Source organism: Arachis duranensis, chromosome 6 (assembly GCF_000817695.3).
Source record: "Arachis duranensis cultivar V14167 chromosome 6, aradu.V14167.gnm2.J7QH, whole genome shotgun sequence".
Classification (NCBI taxonomy): domain Eukaryota; kingdom Viridiplantae; phylum Streptophyta; class Magnoliopsida; order Fabales; family Fabaceae; genus Arachis; species Arachis duranensis.
In genome coordinates this window covers 2,538,421-2,549,845 of record NC_029777.3, presented here as the reverse complement: position 1 = coordinate 2,549,845, position 11,425 = coordinate 2,538,421, and positions in this window count along the sequence as shown.

The following is an 11,425-nucleotide window of genomic DNA, read 5'->3' as shown; positions in this document are numbered from 1 at the left end:
ATGAAGAAGACGAAGTAGGAGAATACTCAAATGAGTAAGGACCTTGTCAAAGAATTCAAGATCATGTAAATTGGATCCATTGATTTGCTTTCTAGAATTTTAATATTTCAATCCTAAATCGAATTTACTGTTTTTTTTTAAATATAGTAGATGTTTTTCATGAATGAAAATAGATGATCCAAATTGGACTACAAACAGGATAAAAAGGTAAATTTCATCACAAATATTTAATACTTTAATCAATGTGAGAATAAGAAGAAGAATAAAGTGACCATTAAAACCTGAGAATGTCCACTTTAGACAAATTAATCTTAAAAAATAAAAACAACTAAATAAGTCCTAAAAAATTGTAAATATTGGACATATTACATCCTTATGTCAAGTAACATTGTGAAATGGAACCACTATGCTTAGTTGTTCCGTTATATAGACGGACTTGTCCTATTTTTGCAAGCTTAAAATTAGAATGAGAATTGTTGGAGCTTTTTTATATTGTGTTTTTTCATAACTCATCACGTATCTCTTTTATCCACCAGCCCCACTACCTGAATTTAAAGACGGTGATATTAATGAGGAGGAAATCCTTGCAAGAAAAACAAGAAAGAAGGATAAAAAAAAAAGGTGTTGTTTCAAAAATAAAATGTATAAATTACAAGGAGTGATGTTATTGGTAATAGCAACAAAGGTGAAAGGAGTAATGGAGTCAAAAATAAGCTGCACCCAACACAACATGGCAACTCACCTCTTGGTGAGAAAGATAATGAGGCACAAATAGAGTTTGAGGGTGACCCTTTTGTTGGAGTATTTCATGAAGAAATTCCTGCTTACAACGAGTCTAATGAGAAAATTTTATTTAATTATGAATCTGAGTACCTTCACATTCCTATTATGCTACAATAAAGTTTAAATGGCACTGACTTTGAAGATGCTCAAATAGAAAATTTGGACGATTAGGATTTGTGTATTTTTATAACTCAATCAAGTTAGAGGATTAAATTGTCTCCAACATTCAAAATAATTCCAATGTGGCATAGATAGACACGTCAATTAGAGTTAGGTTTAGTTTGGTAAAGTTTTTATTTTTTTAAAATAGTTTATAAAAATTAATTTTTAAAAGATAATTTTTTAAAAGTTGTAGTATCTATATTTGATAAATTAAATTAAGAGGTAAATACTAAATCGAAGATTCTAATGCTGACAAAATAGTACATGACTTTTGTTATTGACAAAATGGTTCCTAAAAGATTTTAAAATTTGACAAGCGTGCCTCCGAACTCGTCAGAGAACATCTCCGACAAACACGATGCCGACATGACCACCATGTTTTGATGACCTGGCAAAAACTCTCCCCAACCCTAATCCCTCCCTTCCCCCTCCCTAACGCACTCTCTTCATTCCACCTCCCAAATGCACTCTCCACCTTCCGCACTCCCCCTTCCTAACACATGCTCCCCCATCCCCAACGCAACTTCCATTCCTATCCGCGCAACTCCATTCTCTTCCCAGAGATCGTCAAATCTATTCCTCTCTCTCTCTCTGTGTGTTTGAACTTCCATTTATAGACTCTCACATACAATAGCACCAAATTTCCTTCTCACTCTTACTTTGGGATTTTGTTGAAGCAATAATATTTAGGGCTTTGGATTTTTGAAACTACTCTTGATATTTTCCTTCCTCTCTCACTCCAACATGGTTCATGAAGACAGCGACAAAGGTCACACTGGTGGTGGATGAGTAGAGAATACCACACCGAGGGACTGAGGGTAGCAGTTGAGCGGCTGGCAATGAGAGCAACGCGAGAGATTGAGGCAGCGTAGATAGCAGAGGCGCAACGTGGGCGATTGAGGTGTTGAAGGGATGACGCAGTTGAGAAGCTCGGAGAAGAAGAATAGTCATGAGCACTCCAACGGCGTCGATTGCCTCTCTGGATAACTAACCTTCCATCTTCGTCGGAGAACCGACCCACCATCTTTGTCACTGTTGCTGGAAAAAGCAAGAGAGTAAGAGTGTGATGCAAGAGAGTCCGTTGGGGAAGGGGATGGGAGAATGCGTTGGGGAGGGAAGGGATTAAGGTTTGAGGTTTTGCCAGGTCATTAAAACACAGTGGCCATATCAGCATCATGCTTGCCAGAGATGTGTTCCGACGAGCTCGGGGGCACGCTTGTCAAAATTTAAAATCTTTCAAGGACCATTTTGTCAATAACAAAAATCAGGTACCACTTTGTCAACGCCAGATCTTTCAGGTACCGATATGGTATTTACCTCTTAAATTAAAGATGGTTTCAACAAGCATAAGCAACAATGTTTAGTTTGGTAAAGCTTTTCAAAAAGATTTTGTATTTGATAAATTAAAAAGCTCATGTAGTTGTGCTTGCAATATTTAAAAGTTAGGGTGCTTTGAAAAGCACTTAAGAAAATTTTTTTAAAGTTGGCTTGTACTTATCAAAATTAAAAAGTCTAATATAACCTCATCCATTAATTAATATCGAAATTAAATTTTTACATTAATATCTATGATAGTATTTTAAAATTTTGAAAGCTATTTTACTAAACACACCTAAATTTTTAAAATAAGTCCTCGAAAGATTTAAAAATACGACAAAAAGAATTAGATATTAAATATATATTCTAAAAACGACTTTAGATATCAAATTTTGATGCAAAATTTTGGAATCATTATTAGAAAAATAAGATATGTTCATCTTTAAAATTTGATAATTTTTTGTCATGTGAATATTTATAAAAAAAAGACTTTATTGTGAATGACCACATTTTTTTGAAAAATAAAAAAAAATTTAGAGATCAAATTTTGTCCCAAATTTTTTTATGCACTATCTAAATATTTATTCAAATATTGTCACAAAAATTTAGATCTAACGAATAAAACGTTTCCTAAATATATTTTTTTTACTTATAAAAAATATAATGTTTATTGGTTCTTTTTGTTTTATATTCAAATCATTCAAGAGTTATTTTTTCATAATTATAAAAATCAAATCGGACCAATCAGTTCAAACGAAAAATTAGTGAACCGAATCTCAATCCGATTCTATTTATTTTTTGGACCGTTTAAAAATGAAGACCGATGTAAACTGGGTTCAAACCAAGAACCTAAGGGCTAGTGCACTCTCCACTTGCCACTCAGCTATTATGTTTCCTACTATTACACATGACAACAATTAATTATATAGTAAACATTCAATTAAATAATTTTATAAAGATCAACAATAATGTTGTAATTAAAGTTATCTGTTTTGATGTTTAATATTAAAATCTATTGATATTATGGTTAGATGATAGGTTTCGTGAATTAATTGTTATTGTTATTGTATCAAATTAAGATACTATTATAGTAATACTCACAAATTTTATGTTTATTTTTATATTTGTTACTTTTAGAATTTGAAGATATGTATTTTAAATTTGTTATTAATTATACTGTTATTGTGAATATATGTATTTTAAATTTTAATTTTAAACTTTTGACTATTTCATACTTTTATTTACGTAAAATCGATTTTATCAGTTTAACTAGTAATTTTTGGTTAAACCAATAAACCAATGAACTAATAATTTGACCGGTTCGATTATCGATTCGGTTCTGACAACTATGGTTTTGTATATAACATCTTTCGAACAAATTTTTGTTAGCAGCTGAATCTTTCAAATATCGAATTGGTAGTTAACACAAAAGGAGGTACTTGTATTTTTGAAAAGCACAAACACCTCTTCAAAAAGTTTTTTCAATCCAAATCTATCTAAACCGTATATATAAATAATTCTGTTAATTTTTAGAGTAATTATCCAAATCAATTTTCAAGGATTTTAAAACGAACATTTTAGTCTCCAAGAAAAATTAATACATAGATCAATCTTCAAGATTTTACTCCGGCAGATAAATCAGTCCCCATTTCATTTTTCAGCAGAGTAATTACCCAGATCAGTCTCCAAAAATTTTAAAAGTGGACATTTTAGTCCCAAAAAAATTAATACACAGATCAATCCCTAACGTTTTTCTCTGTCAGACATAACAATCCCTCGTCTATTTTAATTTTACTATATGTCAACCTTTATTATTATTAACTTAACTTTGTGCATGTGGACCATGACATTAGCATATTAATACACTCTTTTCGTTAGAAATAAGTAAGGTGAATAATGATGTTTTGAAATTCAAATTAAAATATTTTCTTTTAATAAAAATATATTTTTTAAAATAGGATATCTTTTGATTATATTAAATATAAAAATATCAAATAGTTTCAACCATGAATTTTTTTTAAATACCGACAAAAATATATCCGAATTTTGCTATCGATAAAAATATCTTTAAATAATTTTAAAATGCAACAAAAATGTCTAACAGTAAATATATATTTTCAAAAAATGTTTTAGAGATTGAATTTTGATACGATTTTTTACAAGTATAATTATAAAAATGAGATATTATTATCCTTATAATATGGTGATTTTTCATTAAATATATATTTTTTGTAATTTTTTTGTTAACAACCAATAATACTTTTAAAAAATCACAAAAAATATATACTTAGCAAAAAAGTCACCAAATTTTAAGAATAATAATATCTCATTTTTTTAATCATGCTTACAAAAAATTGCATTAAACTTCAATCTTTAAGGTATTTTTTGAAAATACATATTTACTGTTGGGCATTTTTGTCACATTTTTTTTAAATTATTTGAAGGTATTTTTGTCGATAGTAAAATTTGGGTACATTTTTGTCAGTATTTGAATAATTCGGAGGCATTTTTGGTAGTTAAATTATTTTTGTCCAAAAAATACAAAAAATTTATGGTACAGTATTATTGTGCAATTAATAATAATAATAATAATAATAATAATAATAATAATAATAATTATTATTATTATTATTATTATTATTATTTTTTAGACGAAGAACTGTTATGTCTGACGAAGAGAAATGTTAGGAATTGATTGTGTATTAATTTTTTTTGGAACCAAAATGTCTATTTTTAAAATTCTGGAGACTGATCTGGATAATTACTCTATCGAAAAATGAACTAATGACTGATTTGTCTGTTGGAGTAAAACTTTAAAAATTAATCAGTGTATTAATTTTTTTTACGACTAAAATATTCGCTTTTAAAATTACTGGTACGGATAATTACTCTAATTTTTATATTAGAAATTGACAGAAAAACAAATGGGGTCTAACGTTTGCAATCTTGATAACTTTTATTCTTTAAGAACTTAATTGCACTTTACTTTAAAAAGAAATATGGAGAGAAGCTTTCAAAGTCTTGGGCGTTCCTCCATGTTTTTTTTGAAAGGAAGAGCTCAACACAATAAGTGGAACAAATGAAACAACAACATAAAAACCACTAGTCAAAAGAAGTAAGTTACTCAAAGAACACTAATAGATATTCTCTGTCATTTTTGGGATTGTCATCAACAACAGAAGGGATCCATACCTAACCACTCCTTATAGTTCATGAAGGACGGATGGATAACATCGTCAACCCCTTTTTCTTTATTCTGAAAAATTCTTCTATTCTTTTCTAGCTAAATATTCTAGATAATCACACAAAAATATACCATCCACCTTTTGCACTCCTGCTTACTAATTAATAGTTCAGTCCAGCTTTGAAAATGTTCCTTTAACGTCCTTGGGTATGACCATTGCCTTCCAATAAAAGACAGTCATGCACACCAAACCTACCAAGAAAAATCATAACCAAGGAATAAGTGGTGACCATATTCAATACCTTGATTACATAACACACATACAACATCTTCCTGGTTAACCACTCCTTACCGACTCAGCCTCTTCTTCGTATTGACCCTTCCAGTCAAGACAAACCAGACATGATTCAACTCTTGGTGGGACTAGGCCTTTTCAAACTGTCTTAGTAAAGCTATAACTCGCTATATCTTCCAGAAGCATTTTCACCTGCAAAGCCTGCACAAAGAAGTTAGTGAAAAATACACATTGTTTATCAAATTTCCACACAACTCTATCCTCTCTATCATATGCAAGTTTAACCAGTCTTAAAGTTTCATGCATCTGGTCACTAAGTCCAACTCCTATTGGAATAGCTCTCGCCTTCATTGGAAGTTTCATCTCCACTCTAACCAGTTCCAAAACCCACAATCCCCTATAACGGATCCTCTTTGGTTTGAAACTGAGAAGAGCCTTGGAAATAGATCTTTCAGAGCCCCTCCATGCAACCATATATCCTCCCAAAATCGAGTTCCTCTCCCATCACCAATCTCCATGGATAACCCATTAATCATCTTTTGTCTTTCTTGTTGATCCTTGAACTGTATTTGGTAGATATCCTTCCATGTCCCCCCTGAGTAGGTAACACCTAGGATGACAACATCACATTGGGGGTTTAGATTGTTACAAGAACACACCACCTTCTTCCATAAGGGACAATCCTCCTTCAAAAATGTCACCACCACTTAAAAAGAAGGGCTGTGTTACGCACCATAGCATCCCTGATGCCTAATCCACCAAGCTTTTTGGAAGCCTGCACCACCTCCCACCTGACCATTTCCATTCCATTCCTACCATCCTCCTTGCTCCAAAGAAACCTTCTATCTAGGAAAATCAGTTTCTCTACAACAGTCTTTGGCGTTTTATACAAATTCAAATAATAGACAAGGAGGTTGTTCAATACAGATTTAATAAGCACCAACTTACCGACTTTATTGAGAACTTTGGCTTTCCAAATGCTCAGCTTCTCCTCCAATTTTTCTATAATAGGCTTCCAAGTCTTCACCAACCTCGAGTTCGCTCCTAGCGGGATCCCCAAGTATTTCACCGAAAGAAAGGCTATCTTACAGCCCAGCACTCTACACATACATTGTACCCACTAATCATCACAATTAATAGAAATCAAGCTAGACTTATCAAAATTAATACTCAACCCCGACATAAGCTCAAAACAATAAAGGATCTTCCTGTAATTCTTAATGATCTCTTCCTCAGGGGGCATAACAGGACAATATCATTCGCAAACTGAAGATGTGACAGCTCAACATGATCTCTATCCACCAGTAACGACGACATTCGCCCATTTCTCACTGCCACCCCAAACATCCTATGTACAACGTCAACGACAAGTACAAACAAAAATGAAGACAGTGGATCACCTTGTTGCAAACCCCTCTCCATCTTAAATGGCTTAGATGGCAATCCGTTTATCAGCACTGACATAAAACACGTACTTACACACTCTATAACCCAACTCCTCCATCTTCGTCCAAAGCCTATCTTTTGCAACACAAGGTCTACAAAGCTCCACTTGAGTCTATCATATGCTTTCTAGAAATCTAGTTTTATTATCAATACTTCCTTCTTCCTCATTTTAATCCATTGAATAGTTTCGCATGCGATAAGAGCCCCGTCATGGATCTTTCGTCCCTTGACAAAAGCACTCGAGTCTCACCTACTAGTCGTGGCATGATTGCTCGCATCCTCTTAACCAGCATTTTCGAAATGACTTTATACACATAACGTACCATACTGATTGGTCTCAGGTCTTTGATTTCCTTTGCACCAGTAAACTTAGGTGCCAATGCCACCCAAGTGAAATTCGCATCCGCCGGTAGCATGGAAGTCAGGAAGAAATCCATCAACGCCGTCGTAAATTCAGAGCTAATTTCAACCCAACACCACTTTATAAAGTTCATGTTGTACCCATCACTTTCTGAAGCCTTGGATGATTCGCAATTCCACACTGCTTCTTTAATCTCCTCAGGAGTCAGTTGCACCTCCAAAGCCAAAGCATCCTCTTCACCAATCATTTCTACCATACCGTCCTTGAACCCCACCAAAGGAGGCTCTTCCTGATTATACACATTCTTGTAAAAATCTCTAATTTCAATTTTAATCCTAGCTTGATTCCTTATCAATCTTTCATTAATGAGTAGCGCATCAATCCTGTTGTTTCTCCTTCTCGCAGAGGCTAAGTTGTGGAAATGCATCGTATTCTTATCAATTTCCTTTGCATGTCTAGAGTGCGACATCTGCTTCCAATGTAGTTCCTTTCTTACATACCATTTCTCACAGCAAGTCACAAGCGCCTTTCTTCTTGCCTCCACTGTTCCATCATAAACACCATCACCCACCATGTCATCAATCTTCTTTATCTCTTCCTCAAACTTCATGATTTTCTTGTCCATGTCACCAAAGTTATCTTTATGCCATCTTCCCAGAGGAACTGTCATAGCCTTCAATTTATCTGTGAATTGCGCCTCACCTAGGCCTCTCCATTCCTCTTTAACCATTCTCAGAAAATCTTCATGTGTAAAACACGAATCAAGACTTCTAAACGGCCTCGGCCTATCTCTCTGCCTCCTATCTTCCACTATAATTGGACAATGGTCAGAAAAATCCCTAGGACTACCTCGTATCCGAGTCTCTGAAAACTTTTCCAGCCATTCCAGGCTAACCAGGACCCTATCAATACAGCTGCATGATCGACCTCTGAACCATGTAAACTTGATGTCAGTAATCGACAAGTCTACCACACCCATGTCATGTATCCAATTCTTGAAGTCTTTAGCTGACAAGGGTAAGCTATCAGTGTCCCGTCTTTCTTTCACCTATACAATCTCATTAAAGTCCCCCATGAAACAACAGGGGACCTGGCATAACCCAACTATGTAACTCAACTCCTCCTATACAACATGCGCACCATACACCAAAATAAAAGCACAATTAAAATTATACTTCAATAGCTCCCTTTCAACACACAACCATCTTTCCCCTTTGTGGCTATTTCTTATTTTAAAAAATTCATCATCCCATATTAACAACAACCCACCAAATTTTTGTATATCAAATTTAGTCACTAACTATCTTTTAGTCTCCACCAAGCCTAACATGTTTAATCTAAATTTTCTTTTCAGGTCCTTTATCATCTTTAGCTTTCCATCACCCTTCAACCCCCTGATATTCCAAGAACTAAAAATCATTTCAATAAATTATTGCACACATTTTTATGAGTTTTGGGTCTGGTCTGCCTTGCTTTTGCCTTTTGTTTTGCCAACCTTTTTTTGGAGCAATTTCTTTGTTCTGCTATTGAAGAATCACCATAATGTCATCTTCTTCATTATACAACACTGCTCTTAACTCCGTTGCTAGTTTTCAAGTTCTTTTGTTTTCTAAAAGCTGCTCTTCTAATGTTAAACCCTCATTGTCACTGGCTTCATCATCATTGCCATGTGCTACATCCTCCAAGTTGTCTTAGTCTTCATCATATCCATCTTCGTCATAGGCACTCTAAATTTCTATCAACACAAGCTTTCATATCCAGCCCAGATTTCCCAAACTCTTCATCATCTTCACCATTGTGTTCATCAATATCACTGTTTCCTTTTTCAGCATTGTCTTCTACGCCTGCAGCTCCTGGTAGCTCGTCAGCCTCTCAATCATGAATTGCTAAGCTGCCTCCTCCCGCCTCCACCAGGCGTGTCCTTCTTCGAGTCTCATTATGCCCACCAGCCCAAGCCAATACCGGATCAACACAAAGGGAGATATGGATGTCTTCTAGCTGGCACACATGCACCGTCTCTGCCGCCGCGCTTCCCTGACCAGTTTGTCCTCTTTCTCTCCAGTTTACTCCAACCCCGATCGCCCAACAACCGTCCCCCATCTTGTGATCTGGTCGATGCATCATGCTGCTCCAGCCCTAGAGACCGTAGCCCCCAACTCCCGCAAATCCCCAGGCGTAGAGGCTTCCTTGGCTGGTGAAGCGAAACCCTACTGGCATACATTTCCCCAATCGTGGGCTTCAATATTGACCCGGCACAGACCCGACCCGAGCGCTCCAAGGCCAGCCCATGATGGACGTCCCCTCCTCTAGTGTGCTTAGTTGCTTCGGGCCTTTGCCTTTCAAGACCCAATACTTTATTACAACAGCACCTATATTTGTCGAGGGGCCCCCTTGTAGGTTCAATTACATCAGGCCTTATTTCTCCCATGCCTGGCCCATTAGGTTTACAACCATAATCTCAGGGAATAGTCAGCTTAGAATCCACTTCATTACTTACCTCATATCCTACAAAATCTGCCATGCCTTTAATATCACCTTTATTAGATTGATAAGTTACCAATTTTAATTGATTGTGTCTTAAATTTTCATGACTCCACTCATTAAAAATTGTTTTTGAATTTACCAATCTAGCCCCATTTTCAACATCCTCTTGCAGCACATCGATAACCACTTCCACTGCCTGATCTGCACTGTCTGTCAAATTTGTTGGCATTGGCGACGTTATAGCTACATCAGCACAGAACTTTGTAGATATGTTTCTTTGGTGTTCACAGCTACCCTTGCCATCTCTCATCATTAACATCTTAACATTCCCTCCATATGCTTCACATCCTACCTCTTTTACCAATATATGAAAGCCAATATTGCCTATTGTGATATGGACCAATTCTTTGATCACATCCATCACAGAGGTATTAATTTGTACACGGCCAAAACTAAAGGAGATGCACGATTCTGTCACGTTATCACAGCCAACCACCTCACCCCATTGACTTCCTATTAACCTGAAAGTATTCACAGACCATGCATGTAATGGAACTCCAAAGCACTCTAGGCACACCCTCCGAGTTTCACTTCTCTCCAACTCGTCCTACCTCCATACACTATGGAACAACTGCAGAAGGCTATTCATATTGAAGGTGTAAGCCTCTTATGCATTCAAGAGATTGTCAAAGGTCAACAGTGCTTTATATGCACCCATTTCGCGCACCTGGATAACTTGAGGAAAATTCTTCGCAACCGATTCCTTCAGCACTCTGAAGTCAATAGCCTTCGTCATTCCCCCAACCAGGCTTTTCTGCAGCCAGTCCAAGTTTTCTTTCACCACCGTTACTTCCACATTCTTCGTCCACCCATTGCCATGTGGATCTTGAACTGTTTTATCCGTCGCCAAATCCTTATTGGAAGTAACTGTGACTTTCTTAGTCTCTCCTCTATCTTCTGGCAATTGAAAAACCATAGCATTTCGAGGGTCACCTCATTGAGGAATCATGTTCATGTCTTTCACCTCGGATACTCTTCTGTATTTAACTTCTCCCACAAAGACAACTTGCCTCTCAATATCATATGATTCATCTTAGCTATAGCCTTTAAGGCCCCTCCTTTCGTGGTGTATCATATGAACGAAAATATGTATATACCACCATTCTTTTATTTTATCGATAAGTATATGTCGTTTATGCGTCCAGTCTGACTAAACAGTTGAAACAGCTCTCTCCTCGATATGTCTACTGGGATATTATCCACAAAAATTGAGAAGGACTCGTTCTCCAATCGTCAATACTCATCTCTGTTCTAAATTCTAGGATCCTTAACCTGACCTAATGTTCTCTCTCTCTCTCTCTCTCTCTCTCTCTCTCTCTCTCTCTCTCTCCCT